The sequence below is a fragment of the Coptis chinensis genome, chromosome 9, assembly GCF_015680905.1.
Source record: "Coptis chinensis isolate HL-2020 chromosome 9, ASM1568090v1, whole genome shotgun sequence".
Taxonomy (NCBI): domain Eukaryota; kingdom Viridiplantae; phylum Streptophyta; class Magnoliopsida; order Ranunculales; family Ranunculaceae; genus Coptis; species Coptis chinensis.
Window position 1 is genome coordinate 56573891 of NC_141464.1, and position 13083 is coordinate 56586973.

Below are 13083 nucleotides of genomic sequence, written 5' to 3' on the forward strand. Positions count from 1 at the left end.
TATGGTTCATAATCTGTTTTCCATACTGAAATAAACTAACAAAGGTAGCTGATGATTTTGAGAAAATTCTCTCAAATGGAAATCAATCTGTTTTGCTCTTTCACTATTTGTGATTTGAAATGGTTGTTGCTATCACATTGTGAAAATGAGAGAAAAAACAGTGATCTCATTCTTCTGTTTAGAAATAGAAAGATATGGACTTTTGCTTGTTTAAGAGCTAGGTGTATCTTTTTCATTGTTTTGTAGCTTTTCTGATTCTATGCTACTGTTCATGCCTCAAAAAACTTCCTTAAACCCATCTAAAGATTTAAAGAATATTGAATCTTACATCTCTTTCATGTTCAGTTGGGTACTTGGGTTTGTCAAAAAGTGGGATTTTGGGAAGCAGTAGGGGAAGTCCTTGTCCCTGAACAGTAACATTGTTGGGGTTTAGTATATTTCATTTTGCAAAAGAAGTTGCTATCAAGAAAGTAGACTACTAACTTGTGTCTTATCAAGTTACAGTAGAGTAGAAACAATGAGTGGGGAAAGGATCAAAAAGAGCAACAGGATCTCTTTAGAATTTGTAAAGAACACTGTGGATGATCTGATGAAGTAGTGGGAAAAACATCTGAAGACTTATTAATTAATAGAACGTATATGTTTTAGTTGACAAATTTGGGATGGAAAATTGAGCATGATTCTTCCAGTTGACTTGGGCTGTTGGACATTCAGGATACTGCTTTGATATGACATTTAGGATATGGGCATATGGCCTTTTAGAAGTGCATAAAACTATGAGTGCCTCTTTGGAGTGGATTTATTAGCTCTGCCGCTCTGGTGGTTGCCATGAAGTATATCAACCATTTGATGTTTCAACTATTGACAAGGCTACTGTTTTCATATTGGTACAAAATTTAATGAGAAAGATCTATGGAATAATTCTTCATGAAAGCGGGGAAAGTTCCCATGTGTATTCCACTAAAAAGTAGGTTTCCTGCATTCAAACGCATCCTAGATTTGGCTTTGCCATTATTTCTTAATGGGTCTTTATTTCATTTTGCTTGAATGTTGATAGATTTTTAGGACCTTTTGAGTCTAAATATCCAGAATTTTGTATCAAAAGCGAAAATAAGAAGAACAAATATCTGGGTTTGAGTTGGTGAGGAAAGTTAAGTTGCCGATCATCTTTCATGACCGCTGGCACATGAGATAATGCAATGTAGGTACATTTAGTGGGGTTGCGGTATAGTTCAGATGTAATAAGGAAATGAAGAAGGTGAATAACAAGGGCAGAAGCAAGCTCACAAACGGAACATGATAGAGCGAGCTCCCAATGTATTATTCATTCATGATTGAATGGTCCCCCATTCTTGAGAGTAAATCTCAGATATGGCTTATTGAAAGACGGTAGTTTTGGCATTAATTTCTGTACTGAACTGGGATAGAGACACATTAAAATGAATGAGTTGTGGTTATAGTTATATGTGGTGGAAAAGAGTTTAGGTATATTAATTAATTGGTGTTGGAGAATGAAGGACGAATCTGACATAGACATAGCGAAGTTTCAAATATATATGAGACAAATTTGTTGCTCCGCTTTTGGATGTATTCCTATCTACGATGATGTTCAAATTTTTACGAGTTGATGGACCTATATGCTCCAATGCAAGAACCCTCGTGGCTAGTGTTCCACTGAAATGCCCCCAGGAGGCTGTTCCCGCAGTTCTTGAGTTCAAGCTCACGCATGGGCTTGACTGGGTGGCGACGACTTGGCACATTAGGGAAGGGACGAAGGCACTCATGGTGGTAATGTACTTGGTTCAGCGCGCTAGCCCTCAATCATAAGCATCACAAAAAGATAAAAATTCATACTATTATCGTGAGGAAGAGTGCAATAATGTGTTCGGGGTGTAAGGAATCAAGTTAGCTCAGCTGAAAAAATAATTGAAAGGAATGTTTGCTGGGTAGATAGGGGGAAATAAGGGTGGGAAGGTGACATGATGCTGTAGTGCACGTTAGAGAAGGATGTTTGGTCAAATCTTATGAATAGCACTAACCTTGAGAATCTACAATTCTGGTCGTTCCGAATAAAACGTGGTTGCCTACCTTTTGCATTTTTTTTTTTATCACATGTGCACGTTTTTAGGAGAATGGTGTTGAGAACTGAGTCATTAACTGAGTTAAACTTTTCAAAGGTGGTTTAATTCTATAGAGAGATGGTCCCCCTCCCCAGTTTAATCTTGGGAAATCATCACAACTTTAGTAATGAAAACATTTTGATGTAATAATTCATAATTTTTCTGTCATTTTACTCAAATGTTTTACGTATTTTCACTCATTAGTAAAGTGTAGAACCATATTTGGAATCTTCTCAATGATATCTAAATAGTCAAACTATATATTTGTAGGTGTTCCATTTTTCAAAATTATTACTTATAGTTGCTGTGTGTTCACCAAGAATGCAAGAACACATTCCTGCCAACAGTCAACGGGACTTCCCTGAAAAATGATAATCCATCCTTTTCTCATTTAAAGGTCGAATCAGGAATGATGCTTCTATGCAACATTTTGCTACTTCATATAGTTTCTCCTAGTTCCCAAGAGAACTGTAAACAGAGAGTCAAAAAATCAACACCCTGAGAATCATTTTAAAATGTGTGTGTGCGCTCTAAATAAGCACTTGGACTTTATATCAGTCTGAACGAATCAGAGGGCAGTAATTGATCTCTCAGCTGAAGTATGTTAAGAAGTACAAGATTACCAACCAACTTGTGGGAGCATTTTGACTGCGTAGAAGTGTTGTTGAGGGGAGTCGCATTGGTTATAGCAGTGAGGAGTCCCATTATGCAATCAGGCAGACTCCAAGTACCATTTTTTTTCAGACTCCATGTACTTACTATGCGATCAGGAAGACTCCCAGAATCTATTTGTGTACAGCATCAACTCACGTCTACCACTATGTACGGACAAATTTTCACTAGAGGTTACCTTAAATCCAAGAATACAGATCGCCTAACCCAACACCACAAAAGAATACAGATCGCCTAGCTCAACACCACAAACATGAGCTACAAGAATCTAGACTTTAAAATTTTCAATTTCTGGCCTAAGAATGAACAATTGCCTTCTAAATTCAAATATCTAACATTTCACTATCTACACCTAACCCTAATAATCTTGAACATCACCACTTACGCGGTACACAAGCATACGTCCAGGCAAGGGATGGATAAAGGGGGTGTTGCCATGTTGGATTAAAGAAATCATCCAATGGGCAATGGCCAAGAGCACAAGGGAGTGTTTGATGGCGCTCCCAACACAAATCTATGTCATCCAGTGGCCAATAGCACAAGATATTTGGATTGCTAGGGTCTTATACACTTCCTAGCTAACACATTCGACTTCTTGTTAGTAATGAAATTTAACTTCCCCAGGTTTTCGTTGAAGTTGATTTGGTGGATGTTTATGTTCTATTTTAATTAATCTAGGCAACGCATATGCCATGCAATTGTTTTTTAGCCAAGCATGGTACATAATAGGCATAAACATGCAGCTAAAATGCAGACACCGGTACTAATTACTACCACTGTAAAAATTTTGATAGAAAAAATATTCGTAAATAGCCATCACAAACACATTAAGAATAGGAAGCTTCGCTAACCTAATTCCTTAGCTAGATAAATAATACGCTTCATATTCAGCCAAGAGAAGATATCCGCCTTTCGTCGAATAAAGAGAGATAAATATGAATAGGTGCTGCCTTCAAAGCTTGTGTATTCATCAAACGATACCAATCTAAATTCTCGACTTGCATAGTTGCATAGCCGCAAATAGTTATTTTACCCAATACTCAATCAGGGGTGACCCAATAATTCAAGTAACTAGCTATTTGGCCCTGCGTATGGCCGGACTTGCAATTTTTTAAAGTTGACTTTGGGCTTGCTATATTTTTTTAGTTTATTATTATTATTTTATGATTAAGTTGAAATAGATATTGTATTAAACATTAAAAAAACATATAGATAATATTGCATATGATATATTGTTAAAATAGATTATTAAGAACTCCGTACGTTAATTATTCTTTGAGGTTAGTTCAATGCAGTTACACTATGTTTTCGATTTCCCGTTAACTATTCTTTTGAAGTTTCATGCATTTGCATATAGTCTTTTATTTCTCGTTAATTATTCTTTGAAGTTAGTTTGATGCATTTTCATCTAGTTTCTGATTTCCCGTTAACTATTTTTTGAGTTTAGTTTAACACAGTTGCATCCAGTTTCTGATTTCTCGTTAACTATATATTCTATATTCTTTAATATTAGTTCAATGAATTTGGGGTCCAGTTGTCGATTTCTCATTATCTACTTTTTGAGGTTAGTTCGATGCATCTGTATATATTTTCCATTTTTTTTAAAAAAATATTCTTTAAGGTTAGTTGTTTGATGCATTTGTATCTAGTTTATAATTTACCGTTAATTATTCTTTGATGTTAGTTTCCGATTTCTTGTTAATTATTCTTTGAGGTTAGTTCGATACATTTGCATCTAGTTTCCGATTTCCCATTAATTATTTTTTAAGGTTAGTTCGACACATTTGCATACAACTTTTGATTTTCCGTTAATTATTCTTTGAGATTAGTTCCACACATTTGCATCCAGTTTCCGATTTCCCGTTAATTATTCTGTAAGGTTAGTTTGACACATTTGCATATAGTTTCTGATTTTCCATTAATTATTTTTTGAGGTTAGTTCAATACAATTGCATCAAGCTTATTATTTACCGTTAATTATTTTTTGAGGTTAGTTTGATGCATTTGCATCCAGTTTCTTATTTGTCGTTAATTATTATGAGAGGTTAATAAATAAATCATCCTGGACAGTTCCCAATGATGCATTCAATTGCGCCGCCAAACATGCACCACCAAACACCAAGTTCCTCCTTGAATTAAGATACAATAAACAACGTAACTTGATTGTCAGATTTTGCTTGGACATCTTACTGTAAGCACTAAAGGAAGACGTGATCCAACACTCAAGTCAGTTCTAGTCACTAAGCTTTTCTCACTACAAAAAGGAGCATAAAAGCAAAAGGCTTTCAATTATAGTCGTTCCAAATCTCGAGCCCACGTCTAGCAGCTACATTTGCACAAAAATTAGTTTCTCTTTGTGGTTTGGGGTAGCCTCCAAATATTCGTTTTTTATGCAACCTTATACATATGCACTTCACCTAAGATGGTTGTTATATCTTTAGTCTCTGGATATAAAGCTGAAAGTGTATTAGGGATTAGGACGAACTATTGATGAATGTAGATATTTTGAATCTGCTGGAGACGGAGAAATTCAATTGGTATTTTTTTTTTCTATTGGTTGTCAAGTACTTCAAAGATCATCCAGCTGAGACAAACTTTAAAGATTTAATATTTGCACATACTTATTGCATAATATTTATTTCAGAAATATTTGCATAATCACTTCAGAAATATTTCAAAAGGCATGCATCTCTTATTTCTGAAGTGATTATGCAAATACAATTCAGAAATAAGTTCTTAGTAGTTGAAATATTTATGAAGGCATGCATCTCTTATTTGCACCATATTGTCTTATTGTATACTTATTTGGTCAAGTAAGGCATGCATCTCTTAGTGATTATGCAGCTTATTTGGTGCAGCTTCAGAAAGAGATGCATGCCTTCAGAAATATTTCAACTATTAAGAACCATAGTCTAATAGTAAAGTTTCAAAAACTCTTACAAAAAAAAACTATGTTGCAGCAATTAATATATGTTGATTAAGAGCTTCTCTCTAACAATAAATCCTTAGCATCTTGAGATATATGCCTTCTTATCTCACTAAAGTTTTCCTTCTCCTCTATTTTTAAGTTCCCCTTCCCAATGGATTCTCTGTAGAGAGGAAACATACATGCTTGTGAATTGTGATACACAAGCATGAATTGTGGCTCTCATGAACTGTGGCACACACATATCAGAATGAAGGCCTTGGTAGCCACCTCATACTATATATAGGAAGTTAATGCTACAATTAATCATTTAAGTTCTGACTTGGATATACATGAGATACATGATATATGAAAGGTTCAACTTATGCACATTAAGCACTCTCAGCAACCATAATGCATGATGTTACCAATACACTACCAAAAGAACGATTTTACCCGACTGACTATGGCTGTCGCGAAAGGTATTACCCGACAAACCAAAACTGCCGCAAGACCGTCGGAAAATGCTTGGTCGGCATAGACTTCCGACGGTTTTTATTGGTCAAAACAGGCCGTCGGGGTTGGGGATCTTTGCCGACGGACATTCCTGCTGTTAAAAACCGTCGGATATGTCGGCTGTCAAAAACCGTCGGATAGTTCCTGCTGTAAAAAACCGTCGGATATTCCTGCTGCTAAAATCCGTCGGATATCCCAGCTATTAAAAACCGTTGGATAGTTCTGCTGTTATAAACCGTCGGTTAGACCAGCTGTCACCAGCTGTCGGATATGCCAACTGCTAGCCGTCGGGTAGTTTGCTACTAGACAGTTTTTATCCGTCGGGTATTAGTTCTTTATTTAAAAAAAAATATTTTTTTATAATAATTGTTTCAGGCATCCCAACATTACATTTTTGCAAGTTCTCACTCAAATGCTACGAACGCCAATGTATTCATAAAGAAACAATGTGTTCATAAAAAAAACAAGAATAAGGCATGTCGTTCACTAAGTATACATATTACTTCCTTCAGAAACCAAAAATCAGCACCACGTACACCATCTATCTAGTAACCAGTCCTAGTAATCTCTAGTACCATTACTTACAACAAACATACTCAAAAAAACAAAATAGATGAAGTTTGCATGTCCCACACAATAGATTACTCATACTACAATCTTGATTCAACCCTTCAACAAAATCACTAAGGTCCAAAGCGTCTCACCAAGTTGGTAATCCATTTGCCAAGATCTTGAAGTGAGTTTTGCTGACCAAAAAAATTAAGAAGAAGAAGAAGATCATGAAGTACTCTCTTAGGAACTAGAAATAATTCTAGCTGTTCTATTCTAGCTATAAGTATCTAAAAATACCCAAACAAAAACACGTGCTAGAAGAATGTAAGAAACTTGCTAATCAAAATAGAATCAAAAGCCTTGAGTTTGAATGTAAGAAACTTGCTAATCAAAACAGAATAAAAAACACGTGTTGGAAGAATGTTTGAAGTTTGCACACTAACCAAAATAGAATCAAAAGCCTTAAGTTCTATTTGTGCGCCCTCTCTGCGTCCTTGAACAACTGCATGCCTATCTTGAATTTTGAAGAGCCATCTGTGTTATAATAGCTTGTAGCTTTGTTCCCACTCCTAATATTGCTTGCAAGCGTTCGGGGGAGATTGAACTTCAAAGACTAGTTAGGAAAACTACCGCCATAATACATAAAATTGCTTACAAGTAGAGGAAACATGGCTATCCACAACAAAGTCGCCATCCCGAAATAACAATATGATCCAATGAAAAGACTGCATCTTAAATTGAATTTGAATTGAGAATATAAATAACCAGAAAAATGTTTGATTAAAGACGGAGCTCACCAAAGAACACATTCGAAGAACACATTCGAAGCAAAAATACCACAACCGGGCCATAGCAAAGGACTGTTGACATCATGGAGTAGTTACGTAATTAAAATGCATAATTAGAAATCCATTATCAAAAACCAACACAACTAGAAAAGTTTCTGATAGAACCACAACCAAGAATGGCATACCTAATTCCAACAACTATCTTGAAATCGCCTTCTAATGACCTTTTGATATATTTTTGAAAGTTAAACTTACTTCCGGGGATAAATGAACCTATAAGAATAAAAAGTTAGCACAATACAAAACAAAATTGAAGGAATCTGACGATTTGTTGTAGGTAAAAACTCACACTAATGAATCCATGACGCATAACCAGGTAGTCGGACTTGCGTACAGATTTGAAAAACAAAACTGCCGAGAATCCATGATGCATAGCCAGGTAGTCGGTGCTTTTTGGAAAAAGGACTCGCCGGCGAGAGAGTTTTACTTGTGGGTGCTTTTTTTTATCTTTCCATCATAATTGCCTAGTTGCGGGGGCACTCTTTGCAGTCCTAGTATTGCTCTATACTTTGCTTCTCCCCACACTCGAAATCATTATCCGTCTCTTCTTTATAGCTCTCGGTTTTCTCACTCGATTCATCTTCTATGGCCAAGATCATCCCGACATATTGAAATTAAGCCGGTTTTGCTTTCTTTGAATCGGACAAACAACAAACATGAACAAACAATATGAGTCTTAATCCTCCATTAACATTTGGGAAGAAATGCATGCATATGCTCTATATAACATTGTTTAGATATAATATCAATATTAACAGTACCGTGCAGAGAACCTAATGCTAATTGCAAATATAACAAAACCGATATGATATAGAGGAAACCCGCTACCTTTCGTGGCGCTTTGCTAGCATCGTTCAACTTTGACAAACAATATTGAAATTTTCTCGTTTTGCTTTCTTGGAGTCTTAGTCTTTTCATTTGGGGAGAAATATATGCATAAGCTCTATTTAGCAAGTTGACCAACAAGTCGGCTAATACATGACCGAAACTCACAAAATATTAAAAGCCAACACAAGCGGCCTCGGACCACGATTCCTACAAAGCAAACATGTATTACGCTTAGATTCATGTGGAAAGCTTCTATGGAGATACAATACCTTTAAAAGAAGTAAAGTAGTCCCGGTTACCAAGTTTAAGTGGTGCTCCCTTTTTCGATAAATATCTTAGTTTCCTAACCGCTAGTACCACCATTCCACCGGATATTACTCGCCATCACCATTACCTATACTACTACAAATCAGTTAGACCCGTTGTACCGCCCATATCATGGCCTCTTCCAATTGATTCCTACTGGGTACAAAGTATGAATTAGATGACCACCCCAAAGTAGAGCCGAGTAAACACCATCTCCTCGGGCCCTTTGTTACAGAAGGGACTCCCCTCGTTAGAGAAGACCGAAAATTCAAAAGGAAAACAGATCGAATTTTAAGAGGGTGGAGGGGTATTCTCGATTGCATAATGAGTTTTAAAAAGGGACGATCATTAGATAGTAGAGTCACCGGTCAATTTTTAACGGGTCTCCCTCGAGGAGACGAGCATCACCGGTACTATGTCTCCAAGTTTTATACTAATGACATCTCCGGGAACAAGAACTGTTGCATCTTCTTCGCTCCACTTTCCATCTCGAATTGAAGGAGGCGGTGGAAGGAGGGAAAGATTTAGGAATCACATCCATGGACTGAGGACTAGAAACTTTCACACTGAAATTGAGGTTGGAAGCTACAAGAGCTCGATGTATGTAGTTCATAGCGGAACCGAACCGAGCTGCATTTGGAATTGTAGTCAATACTTCACCGCCAACAAAGAATGGCGCTTATATTGGTCCGAGGAACATAAGCGGCAACATTTTTTGTGACCCATGCTGCTGCTTTTGACGGGATTGTCCAATCCCTAACACTTCTTCATTAGTGACACCCACCATAACCTCAATACTAGTGTTCGCAAAGAGCATTAAGCATACCACGATCTGCATCAAAGAGCCCCGACATGACCGATCGATTAGCTTTCAGGATCGCTACAACCTCCACTAGTGATGGTAAGTTGGTGACGTCGGTGCCAATATTTACTCCCACAAATGCACTGCCGGTTAAAACCATGTTTGATTAAAAGTGCGATAGAATAATGGGAAACGAGCAAAAAAATATAGCAAAAAAGTTAAAGAATAAATGAGGGACATGGTTACATCAATCGGTAAACTGATTTTCAACCAAAAGCTATATGGCTTGGGCTCGCATATTCTTGCAATTAAATGAATTTTAATCAGTATATGAAAAGTGTGTTGCACCACAAGTCCACAAGGCAATGCTTTTAGTAACTAAGAAAACAAGCACGACATGTAAGTCCGATATGTTAATTTGATTCTTTCTTTCAATTAAAAGTTTACACAACTAAAGCAAGGTTCAACATTGCTTGAACCGCCAACTAATTATACAATGCTTACTTTCCTAGATACTAGTTACAGCTCGATAATTGTTCACCTTGCCAAAATTGTAAAAGACCGCATTTCTAGTATAATGGCAATATACACAACCGACCATATTCAACCAGGACATGAGAGTATAACTCACCAACACAACTACACAAGGATATACCCGAGGCATGGGAGAACATAAAAAGTAGGAGCAAGAATAATATTCTCCGCCCGGACTTCGTGCATCATTTGGCCGACCAAGATACAACCGAAATTTGCAAACTTGCCTTCACCGTTATATATAATCGGGGAAAAAGATGAACTTTTCAGATTTAACTAACATAAGAAATAAATACGGTAACATAGTTTAGTGCCGATAGTAAAGATTTAACTTTGAAAGATGAACTTGGGCAAGTTGACTCAATCAGTCTTTTTCCGTCCAACAAAAATAGGAATTCATAGATTGACTTAAGAAGCTTCTTATTTTTTAAATAAGAAATATAGGAATTCAATGATTTTGGCTACCAAGAGAGCACCAACAAGAATAGAAGCCTCCGTAAAGGTGAATTACCTTTGTCGGACGAAAAGCAACGAATTGTTGGAGCAGGGCCGGGACCCATGTACATGAAACAAAGCCATCTGCTAAGAAAGTAGTAGAAACAAAGTTTTTCCGAAACACCGAAGGAGTGTTGTTAGAACTGGATGCATTGAGTTTTCGGATGGTTTAGGTCATTTGGATGCAAAGTAGAGCCGAGTAAACACCATCTCCTCGGGCCCTTTGTTACGAGGAAGGGACTCCCCTGTTAGAGAAGACCAAAATTCAAAAGGAGAACAGATCAGAATTTTAAGAGGGTGGAGGGGTATTCTCGATTGCATAATGAGTTTTAAAAAGGGATGATCATTAGATAGTAGAGTCACCGGTCAATTTTTAACGGGTCTCCCTCGAGGAGACGAGCATCGGATGGTACTATGTCTCCAAGTTTTATATCGATGACATCTCCGAACAAGAACTGCCGATCTTCTTCCTTCCACTTTCCATCTCGAAGTACCTATTTTAGTTTCATGAACCCATAACAATTTTAGATACCACATGGAAATGAAACAAATTCAAAAACGCCACTCAACTTATTATTTTTTTACTCTTCACTTAGAATATCACCGACTTACTACTATCAAGCCTAAAATATCATTATTTTCACCTAAATGACCCCATCACTCAAATTTTAGTTTATTCTTTATCTAAACCCAACACTCAATTTCTCATCATTAGGCATAATAATCGAAAACTATACCAACTCCAAACAACTAAAGTCGGCTTCCAAAAGCGTGGTTTCGGCTTGAAAAAAACCTTTTAAAACCAATGGTGTTCATAACTTCTTTAAAATAGATTCTAAACAACAGCTATAATTATCCGATGCGACTTAAAATTAAAAACAAATTTCGAAGAAGAAAACAACTAAATGCAAACGAAAATCTGTATAAGCAAAATCTGTTCAATCTAGTACCTTAGCCTTAGGGGTTTGACTTGTTAAGCAACAGTTCGGTTTCAAATGCGAGAATCAAAACCATGGAAGCATGGTCCTAGGGCCTTCTATATTAAAAGGCAAGTTTGTAAAGAAGCTTATGTCAATAGAAAATAATTGATTGACTTGGCACTTTTTCTTTACCCCGCGTTTGCACGGCGGAGTATTTCCAAGTGTGATTTTGCAGTCAACACTAGCATTGCCAACAGATTGCTTCAAATTGTTTCCACGCTTTAATGGTGACCACTAACGCCCCGTAAACACCAGAAGAAGTTCCGCCTTTTCCCGAATCGGGTGGACTAGGATCGAATCAAGCATTTGCAGCAAAGGAATTGCCTCTGCAGCACCCATCGACCGAAGTTTTAGAGACTTTCGCAGGCAAAAGTCCAAGCTTGCCCGAGATGGAAAAGTGAATCCAAAGCAGCTTCTTGAGTTGCCTCCGAACCCGATCTTGAGTGATGTGACCAAGTGGGGATGCCGAAAGTGTCGCGAGGCTCGGTGGCCCTCGACGTGGGAAATTGCTAAATAGTGAATTAAGAGCTTTGAGGTACTCTTCGCTCACACTTCCAAGAGCCCATAAATCCTTTTCTATAGCAGCTGCGGGAATGAACAAATTCACCGGACAAAAAGAAATATTAGTTATGAACATGAAAAACACGAGGAGCACTAAGGAACAACTAATATCGGTTATATTAAAGCAAACGAGTATCGGACCACCACAGAAAATGGTCTAAATCAGCAAAGTCTTTCCCCCTCAGCAGAAATGATGTGCACATTAGTAACCCAAGAGACCGCTAGTCCTTCTCGGAAATGCAAATGAATTGGAGATGAGATGCGCTAAATAACAAAATAAGAAGTTGACCTATGATATCGAAAGCATTATTCCTCCAAGGCAGCTCCAACCTCCCTTTTAAGAAACCGATATACATAAACAGGAGAGAAAGCCTTGAACTATGACCATGTTTCCAAATGTTGAATGCACCGACACCTCCCATCATAAGAAACCAAAGGAATGCGATTGGAGCAAAGAGCCACCCAACTTTATCGGTTCCATAACTTTGCATACTAAACAAGCAAAAATAACTGTAATAATCGAGATCCCCGTTTTAAGCCCTCTTATATTTTCTTCAAATATAGAAATTTCCCTCTCATAATTGTTTTTAAAAACGATAGAAAGTGTTACCCGAACTAAAGGTAATCATCAGTATCAAGTTTATTTTCCTACAAAAAGAATAATTCCGATGAATGAGTCTATACAAATTAATAAAAAAAGAAACTAACAATTTGCACTGAACTACTGGAAACGTTTGTTATCATTATTAATGTTGTTTTTGTTAATCTGCCTTTTTTGTTCCCAAGTGAAAATCGGATAAGAATTTATTCAATGCTAAGAAACTAAATACCTCTAATCAGGGAGAAGCTAAAGGAAAACAACACTAAGTTGAACCACTGAAAAGTTGAATAGTCCTTATACCACTAAATTAGTAAATTACTAGCCAATTGAATAGTCCTCATCTAAAGCAATTTAAACAAGAAG

General features: G+C 37.0%; 1 long non-coding RNA gene across 2 annotated transcripts; it reads right to left on the minus strand.

Annotated features, from left to right (window-relative positions):
- Nucleotides 1-6626: 6626 nt before the first annotated feature.
- On the minus strand, nucleotides 6627-7454 carry LOC147476862 (uncharacterized). Of its 2 annotated transcripts, none has more exons than XR_015208675.1 (3): nucleotides 7421-7454; nucleotides 7209-7334; nucleotides 6627-6959 (listed from the first exon to the last, which is right to left on the minus strand). It is a non-coding gene; the product is annotated as an uncharacterized LOC147476862 (long non-coding RNA). The 2 variants fall into 2 exon arrangements; XR_015208676.1 differs by having other exon boundaries at nucleotides 7209-7343.
- Between the last annotated feature and the right edge of the window lie 5629 nt (nucleotides 7455-13083).